The sequence below is a fragment of the Staurois parvus genome, unplaced genomic scaffold (assembly GCF_062004578.1).
Source record: "Staurois parvus isolate SC_StPar_1 unplaced genomic scaffold, SC_StPar_1.0 ptg000763l, whole genome shotgun sequence".
NCBI classification, from domain to species: domain Eukaryota; kingdom Metazoa; phylum Chordata; class Amphibia; order Anura; family Ranidae; genus Staurois; species Staurois parvus.
In genome coordinates this window covers 434,381-446,497 of record NW_028318559.1, presented here as the reverse complement: position 1 = coordinate 446,497, position 12,117 = coordinate 434,381, and the positions used below count along the sequence as shown (strand labels likewise).

At 41.3% G+C, this 12,117-nt stretch overlaps 1 protein-coding gene across 1 annotated transcript in view; it reads right to left on the bottom strand.

The window, feature by feature from the left end:
• SPDL1 (spindle apparatus coiled-coil protein 1) overlaps positions 1–11,782 on the bottom strand; it is a 143,519-nt gene extending 131,737 nt beyond the window's left edge. The window contains exon 1 of the mRNA XM_089654396.1: positions 11,644–11,782. The gene's annotated coding sequence lies outside the window, so the exon portion shown is untranslated. The remainder of the gene's footprint in view (positions 1–11,643) is intronic.
• Positions 11,783–12,117: the final 335 nt, after the last annotated feature.

Here is a 12,117-nt window from a genome sequence, read left to right as displayed (position 1 = left end):
TCATCAGTGGTGTACCCCAAGGTTCAGTGTTGGGACCCTTACTTCTTAATATATTTATAAACGATATAGGGTCTGAATTTAAAAATCCCATTTCAGTCTTTGCAGGTTACACCAAGCTGTGCAGTGGAATAATGTCCTTACAGGATGTCTTCAATTTACAATCCAACCTCAATGCACTGTTTAATAAGGCAACTATGTGGCAAATGAGGTTTAATGTTGATAAATGTAAAACCTTACATTTATCAACATTAAACCTCATTTGCCACATAGTTGCACTTGGGGGCTAAGAATATGCATGCATCATACATACTAGGGGGAGTACAACTGGGGGAATCAATGGTGGAGAAGGATCTGGGGGTTCTGGTAGATCACAAGCTTAATAATGTCATGCAATGCCAAGCTGTGCTTTCTAAAGCAAGCAAAATCCTCTCTTGTATTAAAAGAGGTATAGACTCCAGAGAGAGAGATATCATATTACCCCTGTACAAATCATTAGTAAGACCTCATCTGGAATATGCAGTCAGTTTTGGGCACCAATGTACAAAAGGAACATTGGGGAACTGGAGAAAGTACAGAGAAGGGCAACCAAACTGATAAGAGGCATGGAGGAGATCAGCTATGAGGAAAGATTAGAGGAACTGAATTTATTCTCTCTTGAGAAGAGGAGATTAAGGGGAGATATGATCAACATGTATAAATACATCAGTGGTTCATATATTGAACTCGGTGTAGAGCTATTCACCCTGAGGTCATCACAGAGGACAAGGGGGCACTCTTTACATCTGGAGGAAAAGAAATTTAATCTTCAAACACGGAAAGGTTTCTTCACAGTAAGAGCTGTGAAAATTTGGAATAGACTCTCTCAAGAGTTGGTTCTGGCCAGCTCAGTGGATTGCTTCAAACAAGGCCTGGATTGTTTCTTAGATACACAGAATATAACTGGATACCAATATTTATAGGTAAAGTTGATCCAGAGAATATCCGATTGCCTCTCGGGGGATCAGGAAGGAATTTTTTTTTTCCAGCAGGTGCAAATTGGATTGTGCTTTACTGGGTTTTAATTGCCTTCCTCTGGATCAACTGTGTGTATAGGATTATAACTTTTTTTTCTATGGTTGAACTGGATGGACTTTTCTCTTTTTTCAGCCGGACTAACTATGTAATCATTGTCTCCCTAGGGCAGGAATTACATTACTGCAAGGATCACCAGATGAAAATAAAAGCAAACAAGTGTTAGAAATGAACACTAATGTAGCCACCACAACTAAATATTCATAAGCTACAATATATTATATTTTTGGTTTTGGGGTTGGATACACTTTAAAGCAGTATTAAACCTAAAACGAAAATATAATATATTGCAGTTTACCAGTCATTAGATGTGGTGGCTGCATTAGTTTTAATTTTTTTGGCTTTCTTCCCTGTTTTCATCTGGTGATCTGGCCACAACACAACACAGCACCCCCCCCCCCCCCCAAACCTGGATTAAGAGGCAGAGAGGTCACAGCAGACAGCAGCACTGACAATCTAAGGAGGAGCAGAGTGTTAAATGTATTAGCAGATTTAAATACAGCAACAAATTGAAGTCAAACTCCAGCTCACACCTTATAAGCAACATTTTTTCCTTTTGGGATAAAGGTTTTGCTTGAATAAATAAAAGCTGATCATTGTAACCACCCCCGTCAGTATTAAATGGTTTGTCTCATCCCTGTAAACTAAAACTTAATGCAAACATCACATATAAAAAAATGGTAACCTGCAATATAATAAATGTTTTGGGTTTAATACTGCTTTAAATGCAGAGTTGGTTGTAAACTCAAATAAGCCTGAAGCTTATACTGTGTCACAACAGAGTAACAGTAGATTGGATTAAAAGTTAAAATTAATATGCAATATCAAAATAAGGTTTACATTTGCAGAGAAAAGCACACATTTATTATATTAGAATTTATCAATTCTTAGATGTGATGGCGGCATTCATTTTTTTTTTTAGACTTTATTTCCACCCGGTGTTCCAGCCAGTAAATCTGCTGGTTTTCAACAGAGCATGCTCTCTTGCAGATGTAGAAGTTAGAAGGATGAGACAAACCATTTACTACGGACAGCTGTGCTTACAATGATCAGTATTTATTGAAGTAAAACATTTATCCCAAAACAGGTAAAAAACGGTTTCTGTATCTGCTTATAAAATGTGAGCTGAAGTTTGACTTCATTTTGTTAGCTTATCTAAATTTGCTAGTATATCAAATACTCCCCTCCCCCAGACTGAAAATCCTGCTGTCCAAAAGGTGCCCCTGTAGTATTAGCACTCTATTACTGGAAGCGTGCTACTGGCCAGATTACCAGGTGAGATCAGAGGGGGCGAAAAAAACCTAAAAAAAAGAAAACTAAAGCAGTCACCACATCTAATGATCGGCAAGCCGCAAAAAATTAAATTTTTTGTTTTGGGATTAATATCGCTTTAACATAAGAGGGAAATGACAGCGCCTATCAAGGCACTGCATCTTTTCAGAATAAAGAAACCATCAGACATGCAATAATTATATTGACCAGAAAATCGATCACATATTATGTATTTATCAGCAGAAGAGGAGCTGTATCTATCTATGTAAACCTGCAAAGCATTAAAAAGTCAAATTATAGTGAACTGAAAAATATAAAAGGCACACACATCAACAATACTTCACATAAATGTAGAGGGATATTTTATCTTATTCATAAATGCAAGATTGTGTCTAGAGTCCTTTACAAATCCAGGTTCTCTCCAAACAAGGGGCTGGAGATCTGAATCCAGCCTTGTGCAAAATCTTTTGTTTAAAGGTCCAACAATGGCCATATGGGCCTGTCTTCTGGTAGGCGTTTAGGCCTAAGTAGATCTAATCCATTAAGAATTATGGATAAATCAATTGCTATTTCTTTATTAAAAAAAAAAAAAAAGCAGTTTTGACCCCATTTTCCATCCTTCAATTGCATCCTAGGCTAAGTTTACTGTTGCATCCAAACAAGTATATTGTCGGCGTTTGTGAAGGCTCACAAACACCTGTCAAAACTTTGTGTCAATGTGCATTGTAGCAGAAAGTGTTCAAATGGTCACATTTGCTTTGCAATGCAGCAAAATCTATCAGACCTGTAGCATTAAGCTGGCTTTGCTACTCCCCAAACACGCCTTCACTCGTCAATACAAGCTCGCTGCAAATGTACCGCAAATGCTCCTACTGCATTTACAGAGGTTTTGACATTTTTTTTTAGAAAACATTACTAGCTGAGCTGGTAGTACAAAAATCCATACAACAGAAAACCAACACAAAAGGAGGCATCTGGATAGCATTATTTATTGCAATGCAAGTGAGTCAAAAACACCTGCAAACCATTAACATATACTATAGGGTTAATGGGTGTCCATGGTAATTAAGGCTACATCTGCTGATTCCTCCGCGCTTAAATAAGTACCCCACCCACCAAATAAACCATACAATAGTGAACTGCTACCAGAAATCCATAAAATGTCACTGAAAACCAAAAAGAGTAAATAAAATTCACCCCTAGGCAGCACTCTTAAAATTAAATATAACACCCAGTGATTATGGTGAAAAAACAAAAATCCACTTCTGCAATGTCCAGATATCATGTTTGTCCAAGTCTCCGTTACAATCATAGAATACTCTTCGTGTATTCCAATCCCGAAGCCAATTCCTGCAGCCGTTTCTACCATCTGTGAGCGGCTAGCTGTGAATACTGAGCCCTGTACACTTCAAAGACAGGTCTGTAGCTGCAACTATCCACAGCTGTCTGTTCAGCTAGCGATTGCCTGCAATGAATGTTGCTGGACACACACAGAGGATTGAACTGGATGGACTGGTGTCTTTTTTTGAACCTTATAAGCTATGAAAACTGAGGAAACATAGAAAGCCTTACACTACAGATAGGCTGTTTATGAGTGTTTTACAAGTTGATTTAACTTTTAAAAACTCATTAAAGTGATTGTAAGCCCTGGACAGGAAAAACAGGTGGAACATGTAACATGTTCCAAAGGTGAACTTATCCTTTAACTGCTTTCCTGCTGCCCTATAGCAGATATACTGCTACATGGCGGAAGGGATGTGCAAAATCACGTGATATATATACACACACGAGATTTTGCATTTCCGGATAGGGGGCACATGAGCCCCACCTGCACCACTATTGGTGGCCTCAGCTGTCAATCACTGGGTCCCGGCCGGTGATTACTCACTGGCAGTCAGTGATCGCTGAGCATTACCGACGGGGGGAGAGAACTATATGTAATTAATACAGTTCTCTCTCCTGTCCACTCCTGCACACTTATTTGTATGGCTCTGCATATGGCTTACAGTGTAAAGCACACACAGGCAAATCAAATACCACTGAAAGAAAGCTCTATTTCTGGGAAAAAAGGACACAAATTTCATTTGGGTGCAGCGTTGCATGACCGCGCAATTGTCAGTCAAAGTAACGCAGCACCGTAACACAAAAAATGGCCTGGTCAGGAAGGGGGGTAAATCCTCTAGAGGGCAAGTGGTTAAGAAAGATTCCGAATACAAGGCAAATGCACTTCCTGTGTGCTAAAATGCTAACCGCAGGAACAGTGGTAACAGTTGAAATAACTGCCCTAAGACATATGAAAATAAAGGGGTGTTAGGAAATCCACTCAAGAGCCACAAAGAAAACCAGTAGACCACTCTGTATAAAACCTACCAAACACCAAGGGAAATGAAGCATCAGTGAATGTCAGACTTTGGAGTCCAGTCCAAAACATCAGGCACAGAATGACTGTTGCAGTGAAGCAGCTTCTAACCTCAGTTTATTCAGAAGGGGAAACTCTGCTTGTTTGTACCATCTACCGCCACATTTGGCACTTTTTTTTGGGGGGGGGGCACCTGATTTTGACAGGTACCTGCTCCCACTTCGGCAACCCCCCTCCGCATTCTTCTGGGCCACAAGTCCACAAGGCTTCACTTCCAATTTCCCATACTTGACATGCCTGCGCCAGGAACCCGGACGCTAGTGAATAACTAGTCCAAGTGAGGATGCCGTTGGACCCCTGGACAGATACAGTTGCAAGAAAAAGTATATGAACACCTTGGGATTACGTGGAGTTTTGCATGAATTGGGCATAAAATGTGCTCTGAACATCATCTAAGTCACAACAATAGAAGAACACAGTCTGCTGAACATAATACTACACAAACATTAGATGTTGCCATGGTTTAATTGCACATAACGTGTAAACATTCACAGTGCAGGGAGGAAAAAGTATGTGAGGCCCTAGCTTAATGACTTCTCCCAGAGCTAATTGGAGCCAGGAGTGAGCCAACCTTGACTCCAATCAGTGTGATGATATTGGATGTGTTGCTAACAGCTGTCCTGCCCTTAAAAAACACATACCTGTTTTGGGTTTACTGGTTTCAAGAAGCACTGTCTGATGTGAACCATGCCTCACAGAAAAGAGCTCTCAGAAGACCTACCATCAAGAATTGTTGACTTGCATGAAGCTGGAAAGGGTTACAAAAGTATCACCAAAAGCCTTGATGTTCATGTGTCCGCGGTAAGACAGACTGTCTACAAATGGAGAAAGTTTAGCACTGTTGCTACTCTCCCTAGGCGTGGTCGTCCTGTAAAAATGACTGCAAGAGCACAGCGCAGAATGCTGCATGAGGTAAAGAAGAATCCCAGAGTGTCAGCTAAAGACCAACAGAAATCTCTGGCACATGCTAACATTTTTGTTGACCCATCTACAATAAGGAAAACATTAAACAAGAATGGAGTACATGGGAGGACACCACGGAGGAAGCCATTGCTGTCCAAAAAGAATATTGCAGCACGTTTGAAGTTTGCAAAAGAGCACCTGGATGTTCCACAGCACTACTGGCAAAATATACTGTGGACAGATGAAACCAAGATTGAGTTGTTTGGGAAGAACACACAACACTATGTGTGGAGAAAAAAAGGCACAGCACAACAACATCAAAACCTCATCCCCACTGTAAAACATGGCGGAGGGAGCATCATGGTTTGGGGCTGCTTTGCTGCCTCAGGGCCTGGACAGATTGTTGTCTTTGATGGGAAAATGAATTCCAGAGTTTATCAAGACATTTTGCAAGAAAACGTACGAACATTTGTCCGCCAACTGAAGCTCCGCAGAGGATGGGTGATGCAACAGGACAATGACCCAAAGCATACAAATAATTCAACAAAACAATGGCTGCAACAGCACAGAATACGCCTTCTGGAGTGGCCCAGTCAGAGTCCTGACCTCAACCCGATTGAAATGCTGTGGCATGACCTTAAGAGAGCGATTCACACCAGACATCCCAAGAATATTGCTACACTGAAACAGTTTTGTGAAGAGGAGTGGTCCAAAATTACTCCAGGTCGTTGTGCAGGTCTGATCTGCAACTACAGGAAACGTTTGGTTGAGGTTATTGCTGCCAAAAGGAGGGTCAACCAGTTATTAAGTCCAAAGGTTCACATACTTTTTCCTCCCTGCACTGTGAATGTTTACATGTTATGTGCAATTAAACCATGGCAACATCTAATGTTTGTGTAGTATTATGTTCAGCAGACTGTGTTCTTCTATTGTTGTCACTTAGATGACGTTCAGAGCACATCTTATGCCCAATTCATGCAAAACTCCACGTAATTCTAAGGGGTTCACATACTTTTTCTTGCAACTGTAAGTGTCCTTATATTAAAAGACAACAGCTACAGTATTTGTACCTGCTGACTTTTAATTTTTTGGGGGTGAGCCTGGAGTTCCTTTTTAAGTTTTGACAGTAAAATCTGAAAGCCTATTGGTTTCTAGGCAGAAGTGAGCCTGATTTTGCACTCTACAGCTTTAGTAAATAAACCCTATGGGTCCGGTATAACACTGGACAAACAGCTGTTGAGAAAACCCTAGTGGTCTCTTCTGTCCTAAATGCTTCTCCGCTCTCTGTCAGCGGTAATATAGACTGGACCAACCATGTGCAGCTCAGAGTACATTTACAACACTGGTCTGTGCCATGATGAAGTGACTCCCATGATCATGAATGGGTGTAACATCATCACGGCCTGGCCATTGAGGTGGCCCAACAGAGTGAACCCAGAAAGAAGGCCAGGAAATGGATGCTCCCTGGACCAGTGGCAGCACTGACAGTGCAGTACTGGAGGGCATTCACAGGCACATCTGCCAGAATGTGCTAATATATGGAGCATACTAGCACATTATGGCATGAACCTCCTTAGGGGGCATAAAAAAAATCAAAGTTTAATTCTACTTTAATTGAGCAGAGCTAGGGAGATGCATCCTTCTTCAGCACACTAGCCTAAACTGAGCTTGGTCAGTACATGCAGGTGTATAGCCACCAAGTGAAGCTGTGGTTTTGTCTAGTGTCCAGTCAATAGAGGGAGCTATGCACAGCCTTGGGAGACTTTGTCCCCATTGAACACTGTGGGAACCTGGATATGATTGAATGAACTTCACCTTATTTACTACACTCAGTAAACTTTACCTTTGTGAACAGCCTCTACACTTAAGGATTAGTTGGCCTTTGTAAAAAAAACAAAAAAAATCCAAAACAAAAAAACTGCCAATTCAGTTAAGAAGAACCATCAGACAACAACAAACTGTGCTGTCCTGAATACTGAATAATGTCTCTGCTGTGGGCCAGTTTCACTCCTCCAGATAGCTGCCCAAAATCCTCCAACAGCCAGAGTTCCCCTAGTTTTGCCTTTGTTGCTAGGAAGCTGCTATGACATTCCAGCATTGATGCTCACGTTCACATGGCCAGAGCATTCACTCTCAGATTCAAAACACCATCCATGCACGGTTTCTCATCTGTTGCAGTAGCTCTAAACCCGGGCATTGATTCAGACAGTGCACTGAGCATGCACAGTGAGCTCTTGTCATGGTGGGGTTGAGCAATAATGGCTGGACTGTCATAGCAGCACAGTTTGTTTTTATCTACTGGCTAACCTTAATGGCATAGGCAGTCAATTCGCAGAGGTGAACCAATTCTTCAAAAAAAAAAAAAAACCCCATGTTTGCCAAAAAAAAAAAAAAAAAACAGCACATCCTCTGTGTCACTGATCCTAGGAGCCTGTCCTGAAATTTCAAAAGAAAATAATCCCCCCCCCCCTCCCTCCACTATCAAGGCTGGACTTTTTTTTCCTTCAACTAGAAGGGTATCTAATGTTGACAGAGCACAATTTAAAAAAAAAAAAAAAGCCATGGAAGCCCAGTTATGTGAAATGTCAAAGTCACATAAACACCTCTTTTACAATCATGGAGCTCTCTTTGCTTCATTAAAAGGAGAGTAACATTTTTCAGGACCCCTTCACCCCTCTGCCTTGTGACAGTAGGTGGGGGTTCTTCTCTCCACAGGCACTGTCAGATTTAAAATTGTTGTCATTGTAGGAGCAGAACCCTGCACAGCTGCATCATTTATTCACAGCAATTTGTGAATGAATAAACTACAAGTCCCATCTGAAACAACAGCAGATGGCTTGTCATTCTTCATGAATTACGAGTGCTCTGAACAGCATGCTTGTAGAATATGCACACTTTCTCCAGTTTTCTAACTGAATGCCCGTACAGAAGTATGGGCAGAAAGTTGGAGGGAGAGTGTGCAGGAGCCTGACGTACCTGCAATCCATTGATTGTGGGTTCAATTACACTGTTCAACAAATTTTTATTTTTTGCCAGTTTTGGAAACAAAAGGATCCATTTCTTAATGAATTTCACATTCTGAGTTCAAATATAACAATGAAATTTGTCAATTGGCTCTAGTTTTTCTGTAAATGGAACGTTTTCTACTATAGGCGTAATGACTACATAATGCACAATAATTATATAGATAGATGTCTTTCCACAAATATAAAGCAAGTGATATTGACTACATAACAAAGCCTAAATGGCATAATATATTGCAAAGGATTACCAAGAAAAATTATAGCTATAAGCTAAGTTGAATCATTTTAATACTTAGGATTCTCACTAGTTTTGTCTTCAGTTTGTGTCGGTTTTGCTTCTCTTGGCTTTTCTCTTGTATTCGAGGAAAGGGCTATCTCTTACAACTGCACGTGACTACACGCTTCAGGTTCTTCCTCACTTGACTCAACCACGAAGGATTCTGGTGCTTTAGGAATTGGTAGCCCCTCTCCATGAGGAACTGGACGTATTGCCGATGGAATATTTGGATAGTGCACAGATAACTTTTTCTTCTTATTTAGCCCTTTTACAATTGGAGGCACCATACAAAAGTAACAATTACTAACATGATCTGTTGGCTCTCTCCAAATCATTGGCACAGTGAAAGGCATAGATGCCTTTTTTCCATTCAACCATTGCTCCAGTGCCATCTCACAAGAATTGCAGCATATATGTGGTGCCCAGCTCTTGTCCTGGTCTCCTATCTTGCAGCCAAAATACAAGTTGTAGGCTTTCTTAATCATTCCTGTTATCCTCCTTTTTTGTGATATAAAAGTTATTTCACCGCAGATATTGCAGAAATTATCTGCTTTATTCACACAAGTTCGAGGCATTACTGAGTAGCCTATATAAGCATAAAACGAAATGTAAAGACGAACTACAATCAGCTACAGATACTGCATCTTTTATGCAGTGAAGTGATGCAATTAAAGGCTAATATTGCATCATCTCAGTATACATGCAATTTTCTATTGGTCACCAGTATCAATTGCGCAATATGCAGCTGAAGTTGCATCATAATTTTGAATGGCTTACGTCATTAGATGGGTGAATATATCATGGAAACTAGAACCAATCAACATTTTTTAGGGTCATTTTCGTTTTCAGCACCCCAAAATTATGTAAGATTAGCTAATTTTATGCCCAAAACTTTTTACCTGTTGAACAGTGTTATTATCAGGCTCCTGTGTCAAAATAATAAATGAATATTATTTTTTGCTTAAAATAATTGTAAGCGTAACTTTTTTTTCTTTAAAATAACAAACATGTTATACTTACCTGCTCTGTGCAACAGCCATGATCCTCCTCTTCTTGGGTCCCCCTGGGCTGCTCCCCCTGCTGAGTCCTCACTATAGGATGCCGCTTGCTCTGGGGACACTCGTGCAGACTTGGTCCTGAGCTGGCTCTGTGTGCCCATTGAGCCCCCCGGCTCCTTCTTTACTGGCTGTGATTGACAGCCGAGGGAGCAGATGGCTCCCACTGCTGTCTCTGAGCCAATGAGATGAGAGAAAGCCTCTGCTCTTGTGTACACTGCTGTACGGAAATGGGGCTCAGGTTAAGTATAAGGGGGGGGTTGGCTGTACAAAGAAGGTTTTTTACCTTAATGCAGAGGATGCATAAATGTAAAAACTCTTCTGCCTTTACAACCTTTAGGCCTCATTCACACCATACTGCAGAGACGTCCGTTTTTCTGTTCTGTATTAATTCTGCAAGGGCACAGGAATCTGCAACATGTATAAAACTCATCGATACGTGCATGAAAATGGATTTCTCTGCAAGTGAAAGTGTGTGCGTCAGTTTCCATCAGTTTTTCTGCACATATGGTGTGAAGGAGGCCTAAAAGGTGAACTTAGCCTTTAAAGCAGAACTCCAGGCAAAAAACTTCTTTACATGTTCTTGTTGCTGACTTCCTACCCTCATTGAATATGTCATTCATCTTCTAGTTTACTCAGTAGTTGCTCTGAAATAGCCTATTCGTTTTCAAATCAAACCAATAATTCTCTTTGGTTTCCTGTTTGTAAGACCAGAGGCTGCTATGCCTCCTATTCCCCCAGCCACTGGTCTTGGCACATCCCTTCTGTAGTTCTTTCTCCAGGAAGCAGTGATGGAATTCAGCCCCACTTGCAGTGGCGGGTGGACCGAGTGTCTCAGACATATTCAACATGTACAGGCCTAGTGTACTCGCCCACATTCACTACAATTCCCTGTGGTTGATGTGAACTGTAGTTTCCTTTTACTGCAGAGAAAGTAGAGGATATGATGTTAACCCTGCTGTTACACCTCCTCTTTGGCAGAGCAGATGCTGTTATCTTTGAATTACAGCGATGAGGTCATGAAAATTCAGTTAGACTTTTCTTCTAAATGGGAAGGATTTTCACATTTTTATTAACAGTGTCGTGTTTTGTGTAGGGGGTGTACTAATGGGTGATTTTTTTTACCCATCTTAGAGTTCTTCTTTAAGCGAAGAGAACCCCATAGGGCATCACAGGCTCGTATTATGTGAGCGGCTCCACAATAGATTTTTAAAAAATGACAGGTTAGGATTGTGTGTCTGTGGACTCTCTCGCAGCATAGCAAACAGGGAGTACTTTGCGGATACAAGGTTTCTGGAAGATATGCGGTGTATACTACAAGAGGACATGAAGCCACACCCAATATACAGCACAGTGGTCCCCCATTCTTTATCTCAGACCACTGCAGGTGCCACTTTTTGTTGTAACATCTCAGGGTCCCCCAAGTTCTTACATTGGGGGGCACACAGCTGCTTATCTGACTGGCCAGTGAGAACATGTCTCTATAATGAATGTGATCCATGTCCCTGACAATCACCACACACTCCACTGACTGAGGGGGAAAAACCAATAACAACGCTAAACGTACTATGTAGACAGCACAGGAATCACATCACAGCTTATCACCCTCACAGAACTACACACCTTTATATCGCAGATAACTTTCCCAGCTAAGACTCCCGACACTTCTGCCCGCTTGGTTTTAGCTGCAGTTTAAATCAAATGTCAGAAAAGATCATCTCGCGAGATGTCGCTTCGCTCACCAGCCGGGAATAGGATTGGCTGAGTGTGACGGGGCGGGTTCTTCTCACAGCGCATGCTCCTGTTTGAGTCGTTTATTGGAGAAGATTGCATGTGTGCGGGGATTGGACTTGTATTACCAGGGGACTGACTGGGTAGAGTACGGAGACATGGACGGGTGGGAGAGCCAGACCTAGCTTTTTTTTAATGTGGCGTGTATGTTAGCAGCGTCCTAGAGCACACAGGCTTGTTGTTATCTATCTATATAACAGCTGTTCCTGAGAGCGACAACAGAGTCTTTGTGTGAAGGCTCCCTGACAGGAGGGGAGAGATGCATAGCTGTTCTATTGAATTCCATGAATGAATGCACAGTTCCCA